Consider the following 15,602-nt stretch of genomic DNA (forward strand, 5'->3'; position numbering starts at 1 on the left):
TAGAAACCTGTTTCCTCTCCGAAAAAGGGGGTGGGATTCCCATGTTCTCACCAGGGCTTATGAGGAAATGTGCTGATGTCAAAAAATGGGCATTCCAATGATAAATCACAGAAATTACCATTGTGATGTGTGATTGATAAATATTATTTTATTATTATTTGGATTCTTGCCTATAGTTGACAGAAATACCTTGTGAAACTAAATTAAAAAAATAAAAAGTTTAGCCGTTTGAATATTAATATATGGATTTATTATTTATGTATTTCCTGAAAAATAGTTTTAATAGGGCAAAAGGATAGAGAGAAAATAGTAAGACATTACCAAATACCTTCTAAACGCACATTTGGACAAGTACATTTTGTCTCAAATCATTTTATTAGAGATACGCTTTCTTCCTCAGTAGCAAAGATGTTTGTGTTGTAGCTATGATTCAGTTATCACAGTTCTAGGCACTATTAAATAAGAGCATCTTTGTTTCATCTTTGTTTAAATTTATCTGTAATGTTACAATTAAACACATTTCTAACTATATACACATAAACTCATATCCATGCATATATATGTGGGTTCATAAAGGAAAGATATAGAATACAGCATATGTATGCATGCATATATTGAAAGAACTTTCTGAGCTATTTGGGAAATTAGCTTTTTATATACATCTTGGGATTTTCATCTTATTTTTAAACTTTGTAGCAAATAAGACAGTGATATTAAAGGGAGATAAATGTTTTCCTGCTTCCAAGAAAATGTGAAGAAGAGGATCACTTACGCTTCCAGAGTTCTATTTTTTTTTTTTTTTAAGTCTTACTTGTGGGGTTTATTGCAGTTATAAAAGGCAAGGAGGCAGAGATGAGAAGGAGGGATATTGAGGAAACAAAGCAAAGTCTGAGAAAGGACCTTTTCCACACTACCCATCCTCCCTGGAAGAATTAATGTTGCTAAAAAGAATATTTATCTTTTGTTGTAGAATTATTGTATGGAGCCCTATGAGAGGTAAGGCTAGTCTTTTATTGAGCTAGGTTTAAAATAAGGATGATATTGTTTTTATGTCAAGGTAGGGTAAACGACATATTAAATTGGAATGCATTAATATGAGGCAAAAATAAATATTCAAGTAATATTGCCTCTCACATTAGTCTTTCAACTTCCTGATTCTCTCCACCTTTGAAACATATGTTTAGAAAGTAGTAAACGTTACAATTCTTGGTCTTGTTTTTTCCCATCAGTCCATTGTTTTGAAGTCATTTTCGTGCTGGTGACAGATGGTATTTCATTAGCTGGTAGTAGAGTTACTCTAATTCCAGACTCTGAAAGAACAAGCCCTTCATATCCAACCTTTCCTCAATCTTAGAGGATAATTTACAAGATAGAAAAATGGTATAGAATTCCCATCATAGGTTTTCCTGATAGAATGTTTTTTTTTTTTTTTTTTTAATGTTCTGAGTAAAAGTATGGCAGTTGAAACTATAAGGGTATTGCCCACTCTTTCCTAGAGAGGCCACTTGCATATGGTCTGCATTGTGTTTGCCTTTTTAATGTGAATGTTTTTGGCATTTTCCAACATGGGAGACGTTTATACTTGATTTAATAGAAAGGAAATATAAGCCTAAATATATAAATATACATTCTAATTTGTGTCTAGGACACCCAAAAAGTGGATGTTAAGGCCTTCGCTGCGTATATAGACTGGAGAGACAAGGGGTGCAGCCATAAAACTAAAATAGAAAATAAGGCAGTGTGTTTCCAAGTCCTGATGTTTTTAATATAAACTATCATTTATAGATTCCTTTATAGACTCAATTATAGGAGGTTGGAGAGGAATGACTTTGTGACTAAGGGGGCTCTTATCTGTTTTCTGAAATACAATTGACTAAATTAAATGACTAAATTTTTTCCCAAGACTTAAACCGTTGCAGGATACAATACAACTAGTCTCATAATATCATTATGAATCACCTGAAACTGTTAGGATGAAATAGTGACAGTTGAGTTCTTAGGTGGTAAGATATTGGTTAATATCTGGATAGCTTCAAAATTAGGAGGGAGAATTATTCACTTTTATGTTTTTATTGTAGGAATGTCTATGGTGGTGCCATTGTTGAACTATTCTTTGAGGTTGTGTGGAAGAAGTGAGTGATGGGGAATGGGACTTCAGCCCCAGGATCCTTTCCTTTTTGGGTTAGTTCTTCCAGGTAGGATCCAGACAGAGGATCAGGAGACAGAGTGTTAGCTAACATTAATTGAAGAATTTGGAGTTTGGAGGACTTTAATTTTTTGCTTTTTCATTTAAACATCATATTGATACAAGTGGATAACCAAAAGCATGAAGCAGGAGTTTATATGTTCATTTACTGAACAGAAGAGGTTAGGCCATGAAAAATATGAACTAATGTGTTTGCAATATATTCCCCTCAGATTGGGAACAGATGCATATGTAGCTACAGAGTGTAGATAAATAGGACTGAGTTTTTCACGGAGTAAACTCAGCTTTATCCCTCTGTGCATCGTACCTTTCTCTCATGGAGATGTCTCTACCTCATTTCCCCCAGGTTGTGTAATTTTAAAATATTAAACTTAAGAAGAAAAAAATTTGCATTTGTACTAAGCAGATTATAGCCTATAAATCTAATGTTAGATATGAGCTAAGGCAATTTTACCTATAGGTTGTCCATGATTAAAAAATTTAGCAGATGCATTTAAAGTTAAATGCAGTCATATATTGAAATTCAATTTGATTTTTCAAACTCTGTACCCTTACCTTTATGACATGTATTTGAAGTAAGATAACACTTCTTAAACAAGGTAGATGACACTCATTACTTATACAGGCAATCAAAGAATAAGTAGCACTGAATTGAAAAGAAGCCGTTAGTATTTTTTTGGTTCATCCTCGCTTACTGTCACTTCTTTTTGTGCAGTGGGCTGTGGGTGTCAAACTCACTGTGCAGATGAATCATTTGGAGGAGCTTGTCTAAAGTGATGATTCCTTGGCTCCTTCTTCAGAAGGTCTATTTCAGAAGGTTTGAGGTAGAACTTCAGAGTCTGCATTTTGAAAAATGTCCCCCCTCCCCCTCCATGATTTTTTTGCTGCTGAACCATCGATCTGGCTTTGGGAAGCATGGTTCTAGAATTTCCTCAAGGATTGTTATCTGAGCAATTCCACGTGTTTTCTATTTCTTCCTCTAAATTGAATTCAGGTTTATTGGCCTGTAATTCTCTGGTTCATCTCTTGTTCCACACGTCAATTTGGCAATTACAAGCAGTACATTTTTTACCTCCCAGTCTGCACTTTGATGCTTACATGGATCTGCTTTCTTATATTATTCCTTACATGGGGGGTTTGGGGAAGAGGAGATAAAAATGTTTTAAGGCTATTGTGAGTTTTAACTAAATGTACTCAAAATGGTTCTATCACATTTTTTCTTCAGTTCTCCTAATGGTGACCTCTTACTGGCCTGTTCCCCTTCTCTCTTTACCTTCTAATCACTTTGAACAGGCAGAAGTATAAGTTAGCTACCTTTCTCACTTTACTTACCAATCATTTTCTTTTTTTTCTCTACCCTTTTTAAGAGACCTAGATCTTTGCTTTATGTGCAGCTGAACTTACTGAATTCATTTGCATATGGTAAAATTATAGTGTTGGTTTGCGTTGGTTGCGTTTGGTTGGTTTGAATATCTTTGCTCCAGTTGTCGTCTTCATAGACATAGCTCCTTTGCCGTGAAAAGAAGCCAATATTTATTGAGCACTGGCCGATGTGCCAGACACTGTGCTAAATGTTTTATATATATGTATATATATATGTATATATATATTATTACATTATTACATTATTCAATTTTTAACTTCCTGGGAGGTATAAAATATTATTACCATACTCACTTTACAAACAAGAAAACTGAGGTCACTTAGAAGGTTGAAAAACTTGCCTAACTAATAATAAATGTGAAAGCTGGGAATCAATTCCAGATAGTCTAACTCCAGAGCACACTTGGGCAACCTTGCACAGCACATATGGTAATAAGCTGGGGTAGACCTTCTGTTTTGACTCTACCAAGGACCTCACTGACAGAGCAACACCGGGTCTTTAAGGAAGATGTGCCATCATTTTTTTTCTCTAATGGGCAAGTCCTTAAAACATCCTGGTCTTTGGGGTAGGCCATATTCTGAGAGGTCATCTCTATGGTTAGCTGGAAGGACATATGTAGCTTTATTCTCTCCTGTACCCACAGGGCACTGTTCTCAGGTCTCAAAGATTTTCTTGGTTATTACAGAGAAGTTGTCTGAGTTTGGGAGAAGCACATGTACAGGGTTTCTTTGCCAGACATTAGCATTTCTTCATTAGAGCACTCTGCAGTCTTCTTCCGTTAATAGCCACCACTGGTGACAGTGGTACCCATGCCTACCATATTGCCTTTAGCAAACTTGCCTTCCTGATTACTCTCAGGGGTCACCTTTCAGACCTGAGTACGCATGTAGAGTGTCAGGCACGTGTACGTAGCTTTGTGGGAGCCAACCCTTTAGACAGAGTTATATTTTTAGCCAATCTGATAAAAATATAACTATGAAATATTAAAAGTGTTGAAATTCCATTAAATACCATATGAACCATTGTGCAGTGCTGGTGGGAGTGTAGATTGGTACAATCACTGTGGAAAAGAGTGTGGAGATTCCTTAAAAAATAAAAAAATGGAATTACCATATGATCCAGAAATTCTACTACTGGGTATTTACCCAGAGAAAATGAAACTGCTACGGATCCCCATGTTTACTGCAGCATTATTTGCAATAGCTAAGATATGGAAGTGGCCCAAGTGTCCATCGATAGATGAATGGGTAAAGAGGATATTCTATAAACACACACTCACACACACACAGGAATATTACTGAGCCATAAGAAAGAATGAGATATTGCCATTTGTGATGATACAGGTGGACCTAGAGGATGGACCTAATAGTAAGATAAATCAGAGAAAGACAAATACCATATGATTTCACTCATAGGTGGAATTTAAGAAATAAAACGAACAAAGAAAAAAAAGAAAAAAAACTAACAACCTCTTAAATACAGAGAACAAACTGGTGATTCCCAGAGAAGAGGTGCATAGGGAGATGATTAAAATAGATAAAGGGAGGGGTGCCTGGCTGGCTCAGCTGTTGGACCACATGATTCTTGATCTTGGGGTTGTGAGTTCGAGTGTGTGTAGAGATTACTTAAAAATAAAATCTTTAAAAATTTTTCTTTAAATTTAAAAAAATAAAATAGATAAAGGGGATTAAGAATACATTTATCTTGATGAGTACTGAGAAATATATAGAACTGTTGAATCATTATATCATTTACCCGAAACCAATATAATACTGTATGTTAATTATACTAGAATAAAAAAAACTATTGAAATTCCAGTATTAAATACCATAATATTACCATTTCTTTACAGTAAATATACCAGAAATTCATTTTTAATTTTAAAAAATAATAATTTTAGGGCGCCTGGGTGGCTCAGTGGGTTGAGCCGCTGCCTTCGGCTCAGGTCATGATCTCAGAGTCCTGGGATCGAGCCCCGCATCGGGCTCTCTGCTCAGCAGGGAGCCTGCTTCCTCCTCTCTCTCTGCCTGCCTCTCTGCCTGCTTGTGATCTCTCTGTCAAATAAATAAATAAAATCTTTAAAAAAAAATAAAAATAAAAACAAAAATAAAAATAAAAAATAAAAAATAATAATTTTAGTGTTTGTCACAGATAGTAATTTACTTTGAACTCTAATTTTGAAGAAAAATGTTACCAGCTATCTCATTAATAGTAAATGTGGTTGAAGTCACATTGATTTAAATCATTGTTGACTTCATTTCAGATATCGTAGAATTCTTGAAGGTAGGTTTATATTCTTCTTTTTATTCTAACATAGCCTGGCAATTAGTACAAGCTAAATACATGATTATAGAATGATAGAGACTGAGGAAATTTGAGCTGGGAAATAGTATTTGATGATAAGCACATTCTTGGTATTTTATCCAGACCAGTGTCAGCACTTGGGAGTAATGTACAACATATATACATATATATGTATATATTTCCATTATGAATGTATTTCCATTATGAATCACTTTAATTCATCAAGCAAGATATTATACATAAGGTTTTATTTTATTTTTCTTTTTTTCCCCCGTCTGTATGCCTGTTATGGTACTGTTTCATATCTTGTTAGAGAAAAGTGGTGCAGTACAGGGTTCATGGTAATATCATCTGCATATAAAAATATATCCTGTAAAAGCAGTGTATTACCATCTGTGCTTCACTTATAATTTCCAAAGAAATTACTACACAATTTCCAGAATTACCTTACTTCTTTAGCCGACATGTGTTTTATGAAAACAGATTAAGGGTTGGAGAGCATTTCTGAATTCTTTCCAGAAACCACCACGGTTATTAGATTTGAGGAACAATTTGAAAAAAAAAAAAAAAAAAAAAAAGGCATTTGAAAATATCTTTCTATGATAGACTCAGCCCCTTTGGAAAATTGAGATCATAACTCAAAAAAAATACTTAATTTAAATTGCTATTTTAAGGTATATAATACGTTCTCTATAGTACAAAGTTTTCTCTGAAAGCATCTATGAATGTGGGGTTTATTGGGCTCTGTCAAATCTGTAAGTCTATCACCTTTCTCTTTCATTCTCATCTTCTCCAACTTCTTATATCATGGTTTACTGTCACTAATAGCAGTTTTCACTTGAAATTACTGGGTTTCGCTCAGCTGTTATTTTTCCTTCCTGGGTGTTTGGAGAAGCTACCTTCTGTTTTCTAGGGATGAGCAATCAGGTATTTGGTTATTGATGGAAAATTAGAATGCAGTGTGGAGCATATCTTCCAAATGAGAGGAGACTAATTTTACATCTAGGAGGAAATTTGGAAGCAGTATGCGCCCTTATTAACTACTAGCCATGTTTGTGAATTAGGATGAGTTTTGACTCCTGCATCCTTCATGCCATATCCTAGAGCATGTGTGATATTTTGTAAGATGGAGGGGATACTTGCAACACTAATCCCTTGAAAATTGGAATTGAGATGTAAGTGGATGTTTCTGTCATGTATTTCCCTGCTAATAGTGAAAATGTCAGGTCCAACAAAAAGAAACACAAACCAACACACACATACACACAAGCAATACAGGCTTAATCATCAATTTGTGTGTCCTCGTAGTATGGATTTTAATTCCAGATTGTTGATTTAAGGGAATGTGACCCAAGCCCAGATGGATTGTCAAGAAAGCTATTATGTGCATGGACATGGAGACATATAGGTAGAACAGTGAGGTTTGCTTTGTTAATGGAATGTTAGGATTTATAAAGCCCTTTTACATAAAAAAAACTTAAAAACACAAATATCTTCATATATTAATTTCAGTAACTTTTCATTTATGCTACTACATGACTATACATAGCAATTGGACTGATGCTTGGTCTAGTTTCGAAGTGTTGAAGCATGGGCTTCAGACTTCTATTTATTTTTCCTTTTCTCTCTTTCTTATCAAATTGGAGAGTGCCTAGAAAAGTATTTGACACATAATAGTTACTCACCAAAAATTGGATAATAGGATTTGTAATAATTAGGAACACTTTATGTAAAGGGTGGAAATCAAGAGAAGGCATTCTCTGGCCTGAATTTAAATCCTCACTTCAGGGCGCCTGGGTGGCTCAGTTGCTTGAGTGACTGCCTTCGGCTCAGGTCATGATCCTGGAGTCTCGGGATCGAGTCCCGCATTGGGCTCCCGGCTCCGCGGGGAGTCTGCTTCTCCCTCTGACCTTCTCGTCTCTCACTGTCTCTCTCTCTCTCTCTCTTTCAAATAAATAAATAAAATATTAAAAAAAAATCCTCACTTCACTATTCTATATGTTTTTGGGCAAATTGCTTAAATACTCTGAATTATTTTGCTTTTCTAAAAAAAAAAAAAAAAGGTTGCCTGTTTTATGGATAATAGGATTTATCTCATTGAGTTTTGAGGATTGAATGAGATGAGATGAATGAAATATAATACACTGTAATATATTTCCAATACACCTTTGTTATGTTTTTCAAGGTCAAAGAAAATGGATGATGCTCACTTTTAAAAGCAATGTATTAGAAATTTTTAAAAGTGTTTATTATTATCGTCACTTAAATTATAATGTTATTTGAAAAAAATAGCTAACTAAAGTAGAGTTAATTCTGATTTTTTTTTTTTAAGATTTTATTTATTCATCTGACAGAAAGAGACACAGTGAGAGAGGGAACACAAGCAGGGGGAGTGGGAGAGGGAGAAGCAGGCTTTCCACTGAGCAGGGAGCCCAATGCAGGGCTTGATCCCAGGACTCTGGGATCATGACCTGTGCCAAAGGCAGAGGCTTAAGCCACTGAGCCACGCAGGTGCCCCCCCCCCCTTTTTTTAAAGAGAGAGAGAGAGAGCACACATGCAAGCAGGGAGCAGGGAGGGGGAGAGGGAATGGGTGGAGGAATTGGGAGTGAGAATCTTAAACAGATTAACCCCCATGTGGGGGGTCAATCTCATGACACTGAGATCATTACCTTAGCTGAAATCAAGAGTTGGATGCATAACCAATGGAGCCACCCAAGTGCCCCAACAGAAACTTTTAATTGATAATGAGTCTGATTATATAGGGGCTCATTTCCAGTTCACAGCTAGTTTAAACTTCCATCAATCATCAATTGTTAGAGTTGTCTTTTTAAAAAAAGTAGGTAGTTTGGGGATGGGGAATAGCTTAGATCACTATCGGCTAAGTAAGTAGTGAGGAGAAACTGTAGAGAGAAAGTATTAAGACATAAAAATGTGTTCTCAGAATTGAGAAAACTTTGTATAGTTGTTTAATTCTCTTTTCTATTTACTTAAAACCATTTATGGTGTACTAAGGATTGATAATGATATAACCAAAATTACAGTTGTGATATTCATTTTTGAAGTCTTATTTATAGTTTTCATAGCTGAGTATTTATTACCTGGTGTTCACAGAACTCTAGAGAGCTAAATAGATAGACATCAGGACATTGTGAGTCATATGTGTCACTTTATACATATATTTTCCAGACTCTTCAGAGTCTCAAAGAAGTTCAAAACTCACCATTAACCAGTAGTTAAAACTAATGTCACTGTGTGTTAATTTTTTTTAATGATGTAATACTTAAACTAAAAGAGGTTCACAGATTTTTTGTTAATTTTTAATTCATAAATATAATCTCTTATTAAATGCTAACCTTTCAACAAAATGTTTCTATGCATATATGATGGTGGTGATTGGATTAAATGTTTACAGATTGCCATATTTAAGCTTTTATGAATACCAGTGAAGGAAAACCTGTTTAGTTATCCAGATGATAAACACAAGCTATTTCATTAAGACCTCAGACATGTGGTCTTTAAAGACATATGTCTTTAATGACATAGATTTACTTTTCCCAATCATGTGATTTCTGTTAAATATTTAACATTCTAATATTTATTGATTTTTTACATCTTTTTTTAAAGATTAAAATTTTTTTTTAAAGATTTTATTTATTTGACAGTCAGAGATCACAAGTAGGTAGAGAGGCAGGCAGAGAGAAAGAGAGGAGGAAGCAGACTCCCTGCTGAGCAGAGAGCCTAATGTGGAACTCGATCCCAGGACCCTGAGATCATGACCTCAGCCAAAGGCAGAGGCTTTAACCCACTGAGCCACCCAGGTGCCCTAAAGATTAAAATCTTTTTAACTGCCAGTTTGGGTGTGTAACAACCAGTATTAATTTACGACTGCTTGAGCTAGAATAGTATTTTCACTCAATGCTGAGGTTCTGTGGAACTAGTTCTGAGGAACTGGTTCTGAGGTACTGGTGTTCATGGAACCCTAGAGAGTTGTCTATGAGGATATCGAGATGCTGTGAACTCTCAAAGGCAGTATTTGTATATGAATAAACTCAGGGTCCTTTCTTCAGATTCTGAAGGGGCTCCATAACCTCCCTGACATCAGCTAAAAGTTAAAACTACTGATACTGTGACCTAATATTTAAAAAAAAGAGTTAACAATTAAACTATAAGAGTTTTGAAGGATTTTGCTGACATCTAACTTACAGATATAATTTCTTATTAAATGCTAATCTTTTCGATAAAGTAGGTAATTCTTTTGGAATAATTCTTACTTAATAACTATTGATTTTGGCTTTTAATTTACTATTTTCAGGAAGAGGCACCCATTGTGAAATGGTTGAAAAGGCGCCTCCTCCTACTTCCCTGCCATCTTGTCTCCGACCCCCATTGTGAAATGGAATAAGAATGGACTTTGTATCCAAGCAGATCTAAGTTAACAGTAACACCTCCTCAAAATACTAGCTGTGTATAACTTTAGGGAAATGCTTTAGCAATTCTGAGTCTCTGTATCTTTGTGTATAAAACAAGACAATAATGCTTACCCAGTATTGCTAGTATGAAGATTAAAGATATATATAAAGCATTTGGTAAACACCAAATTCTCAGAGTGTAACTGTTAATCACATTAAATAACAAAACTTGTTATCTATTGAAAATACAATTTGATATATTAATTTTTTGTTTCCATTTTAATCATTTTCCTTGAATATTAACTTAAAAATGTAATCAAAGATTATTCTCTAAAAATCTAGTCTTTGCCTTCCCTTGGACTTTAGCTTTTATTAATTTGTTCACTGCAGGTGTATTTTTCTACTTAAAGAGAGCTTAGTTTGCCGCTATCCTGATTTGGAAAAATACATGCTTCCCTGCCTCCCTACACTAAGACACTGAGTTCACTTTTGAATTCTGGTGAAAACAGACTCATAGATCAGAATCCTGAAATGCCTGTCCAAGGCATAAAATCGTCCTGTAGCAGGAAGGCTCTTTCTAGTTTACTTCTCTTATTATAGCTCCTTGTAGCTTTGGTAGTAGCTACTGGTTTTGGCATGTAGCCATACTTGTAGGTTAATAAGGGCTTTAAAACATTTCAGCCACTTCCTAAGTAGAATGTACTCTTCAGTCCTGTTTTCCTTAAGAATTGACCTTATTTTTGAACAGACATGAAATGCCAAATCAAACAAGGTTTTAGTCATTGGAATTAGATAATTAGATAATCATTTCATTTCTTAAATGGTTAGTAAATTTTCCCTATCACATGTGTATGGAAAGAAAACATGAGTAAAAAATATATTCAGCTTAAGTTATAGTTTCTTCTGTATTTGCTTTTGTCTTTCAGAAGGTTGCAAACAAGTCAGGTGTCATGATTTGATGAATACTCTTCTTGGCTTTTTTTTTTTTTTTTAATCAATTTGGAATTGGTGTTTAGCTTTCATGTGAAATGAATTGGGTATTCTCATCCCTTCCTCCCTGCTTTCTGCCACAGGGTGTTGTAGATTTTAATGCCTGGTGAGGAAGCAGTTCCTCACAAGTGAGGAGGAACTTACTGAGCTGTTGTTGGATAACTCAATTTAATACATGTCTATAAGGTCATAAAACACTTGAAGTAGAAAATAGTGATGGAAAAACCTTAGTGATCTGTAGACTTGAGGTCAGAAGAAAGTTCTGGGATTATATAATTCACTTCATCTTCATTATACAGAGGAGAAAATTTCAGTTCAAAACAGTTATAGACTTTCTTAATCACATGTTTATTAAGTGGAAGCCCCTAAGCTGATAGGGCTCTTTCCATTGTACCACATATCACACAGCAACTTTTCTATGTATGTGTCATAGGATGACACGAACTGATCCATAATGCATGTGTTAACACTATATAGGTAATCCTCATTTTTCATGGATTCTACATTTGCAAATTTACCTACTCGCTATAATTTGTAACTTCAGAAAGAAGCAATGGCATTTTCTGGTCATTCGCAGACTTGCGTAGAGAAGTGGAAAAACAAGGGTCACAGACATACACATTCCCAGCTGAGGCCGAATGAGGCAGCCCTGGGCCTTCTCGTTTGGTGCTCACGCAGAGATGAGCAGAGGATGGTAGGGGAGGCACAGGACAGTGCAAGAGGCTCTGGTTCATTTGGACAGGTTTGGGCCCTGGTTAGTTGGGTGGCCTCAGGCAAGTTACTTAACACTTCTGAAACTTGTTTTCTCCTTTGTAAATTAAAAAAAAAATCTGTGTTGTTTTTAGGATTGAAGATTATCTAGGTGAGGTAGGTATGCATGTGTGCGTGTATTTCCTCCAGGAGCCGTAATTCAGTATTTGCTAATTAGTGTTGATAGTGACTTTGTAGAACATAAACTATTGTGAAAAATGAGAAATGACTATTTTTAAGTGAGATCTAAAAGAAATGTTTAGTGTAAGATAACTAGCATTATTGTAAAAGTACTTCTTGTGTGTGTGCGTGTGATGTATATGTATTTTATTTGTTCATGCTTTTGAAATCTTTTGCTCTATTTTCTCCCTGATAACAGACCTCTGATGTGAGAATTATTTGATGACGGGCTTTATGGGTCAACTACACATGCTATTACAACTACTTTCTATTTTGTTTGCTTTTACAATAGCTTTAAATTTTTTCCCTTGATGAACAATATTGAAATTTTATAAATATGGAAGCATATAAAGTAGAACACAAAAGTGACTCATGTTCCTCTGGCTATGGAATTTTCCTTTTTTTCTCTGTGATCTCTTATCACTCTGATTCACCCCTCTAGTGTGCTCCTCTCCCTATCCAAGCCATACCATCTGATTGGAATGTTCTCCCAGGTGTCTGTCTCCCAGTCATCTGACTAGCCCATACTTGTTGTAAGGGCATCAGCTTGAGTCTTTCCGTCCCCACCACCCCCATCTGCATGAAGGGCCCTACCTCTTACCTACAAATTGAAATTGTCTGTTTTTTGTGTGACTGTCTCTTGTAAGAGACCTGTGAGGTCTCCCATGTAGATTCCTGAAGGTAGAATTTTTCATGCCCTTTTTTTTCTTCCCAGAAAGTGCCCAGTAACTACTTATTGAGTGAAAGGATAAATGGGTATAAATAAATCATTAGAGAATATCAAATGAATAAACACATCTTCATCCACATCTCTGATTGTTTCCTTGAGTTAAATCCTAGATTATGGAATTACTAAATCACAGTCTGTGGCCATTTGAAGTTCTTGATACCAAATAAGCATTGCTTTTCTGAAAGTTTGTACCTGTTTATACTCCCAACAGGAGTTGGGAGAATTTCTATCTTACTGCATTCTCATCAACATCACTTTCTTTATATTATGTATATTTGAAGTGAAAAAATGGACTCTTCACTGTTTTAACTTGCAATAGATCCGTGACTGAAAAGCAACTGAGGCTTTGAGTTGGTATTGGCAAAGTGTTGTGACTAACGTTCACTTTTAGGCAACTTCAGAACTATTATTTGCCCATCAAGTCAGCAGGTGCATTTGTTTAAATTATTATGTTTGAAATGGATGAATATCATCACTTATTCAAGAAGTTCAGTCAGACTCTGGAATTCATTCTAGTTATTATTCTCTTACTTAAATGACCTTAAGGAAATCATGGAACTTCTTTGAACCACAGTTTCTTGATCTATAAAATAAGCCCAGTACTAGTACCTATCTCACCATTTTTTTGTGCTGATAACTCAAAAAATGCCTGATTAGTCAAAACTTTGGGCACCTTATCTGATACATAGGAAGTGATCAGTAAACATTAGCTATTGCCCAATGCCTTGGATAGTGCCTAGACTATAATAGGTACTCAGCAAATTATTTGGTGAAAGATTGTGCTTTTTCAACAGATAGTTTAGGATCCTACAATTCATATATCCATTCATATATCCATTATTTTTGTTCAAATATTTATTGAGTGACTACTGTATTCCAAGTCCTAATTCCAGGGGCTAGTTCCAATTGGGTTGAGGGGCTATAATGGTGAGCAGAAAGAGGCATGGTCCCTGCATCAAGTCAAGGGCTTGAAGCAGAGGATACATTTAAATTAAATAAAAAGAAATTTAATAGTATGGTAGGTGCTATGGATACATTTTGATATATATCCAATGGTATGAAAACTAATGGTGGTCTTTGATCTAGCTGTTCCAGGCTTTTCCTAACAAGTGACATTTGCTGTTTTCTAAAGAACGGACGGTTGTTATCTATTTGAAGTACAACAGGGGTGGGGAAGCTTCCCAGGCACATAGAATAATACACAGAAGGGGTTGGGAGGGATGCTGCTGAGAACAGAGGGCTGTAAGAAAGCCTAAGTAGTTGTGGCTCAGAAGGAGACAGGTAACCACTGGATATAAGGGCTGAGATGTCCATAGAGGATCAGACTACACAGAGCTTGATAGGGGACTTTGTCTTTATTCTGGGAACAAGGATAGCCCTTGCATGGTCTTCGGTAGGCAGGGAATTTGAGGTTTATGTTGCAGTGGAGAAAGTACTGAAGCTGAAGCCAGAGTACATGTAGATAAACTGGTGAAGTGGCTGTTAGAGCAGTCTAGGTGGGGAGATGATGCTGGATTTAAGATGGCGGCACAGAAGCTACACAGAAGAGGATAAATGCGCTTTTTTAACAAATATTTTAGGGCCCTATAATTCATTTATGCATTTGTGTATCCATTATTCCGTTCAACAAATAGCACTGGTGATCAAAAGCATGGAGACCAGAGGAATGGAATATATCAAGATTGAGTGGGTCTCTGCCTCATGTAACAGGCTGAGGGACAGTGACATTCACTGAGGGAAGATAACGCTGGAAGAGAACACGCTTAGAGAAAAAAATCAGAAGTTTGATTTGGAATGTAGAGTTTGAGGCATTGTAGCATAAGATAAAGCAATTTTTAACACTTATTTAAAGCTCAAAGAAAACTTTTGACTGTCACATGCAAGTAAGTATAAATATATAAAAGTAAAATACATAAATATAAATATATATATTTTTTTACCCAAAGTCAAGTCAAGGCATGGAGAAGCCTACCTGTGTGGGAAGGGGGGAAAGGATATTATGAAGACAGAAGAGGACCTGGAGGGAAGGCTCTTATTTTGAGTGGCATTGTGTGGGTAAAGGAATTATATAAAAACTATATAGAAAAGGGGCACCTAGAGGGACAAGAGGAAAACAGGGAGTATACTGGGCCAGAGAAGTGAAGGAAGAAGTGTATTGAGGAGGAGGAAAGTGGGCAATAGTTAAGCGTATTGTTGAGAAGTGAAACAAGCTCATTGAATTCATCAGTATGGGCCACTGCTGCTCACTAATTGATACTGTCTTGGAAGAATGATGACACTTTAATCCTGATTGGAATAAATTAGGAGTAGGCATTTGGTGAGAAAAGAGATACCATGGGAATAGAAGGCTGGCTTTGAAGAGAAAGAGAAGGGATTTGTTTCATCTCACTGGAGGAGATGAGATGACAGATAGTTCACATTTTATTTTTAAGTAGCAGATGCTTGAGTGTGTTTAAAAGCCATTGAAAAAAGTTCTGGACGTGGATAGTGGTGGTAGTGACATTGTAAATGTCACTGAATTGTACATTTACAAATGGTTAAAATGGTAATTGAATGTTATATATATTTTCCACAATAGTACAATTTTTAAGAAGAAAAGGGGGGAAAAGGCCATTGGAAAGATCCAATTGAGAGGGAGAGGTGTCATA

The 15,602-nt window shown here is 35.8% G+C and overlaps 1 protein-coding gene across 4 annotated transcripts in view; it reads left to right on the top strand.

Moving 5' to 3' along the window:
- The window catches only part of MMP16 (matrix metallopeptidase 16), a 298,247-nt gene that overhangs the window by 20,185 nt on the left and 262,460 nt on the right, over positions 1-15,602 (top strand). The window contains exon 2 of one of the 4 annotated variants that reach the window (XM_047726508.1): positions 2,079-2,195. The exons of the other annotated variants lie outside the window; for them this stretch is intronic. The gene's annotated coding sequence lies outside the window, so the exon portion shown is untranslated. The remainder of the gene's footprint in view (positions 1-2,078; positions 2,196-15,602) is intronic. 4 annotated transcript variants of the gene reach the window in all.

Source organism: Lutra lutra, chromosome 4 (assembly GCF_902655055.1).
Source record: "Lutra lutra chromosome 4, mLutLut1.2, whole genome shotgun sequence".
In the NCBI taxonomy this organism is placed as follows: Eukaryota; Metazoa; Chordata; class Mammalia; order Carnivora; family Mustelidae; genus Lutra; species Lutra lutra.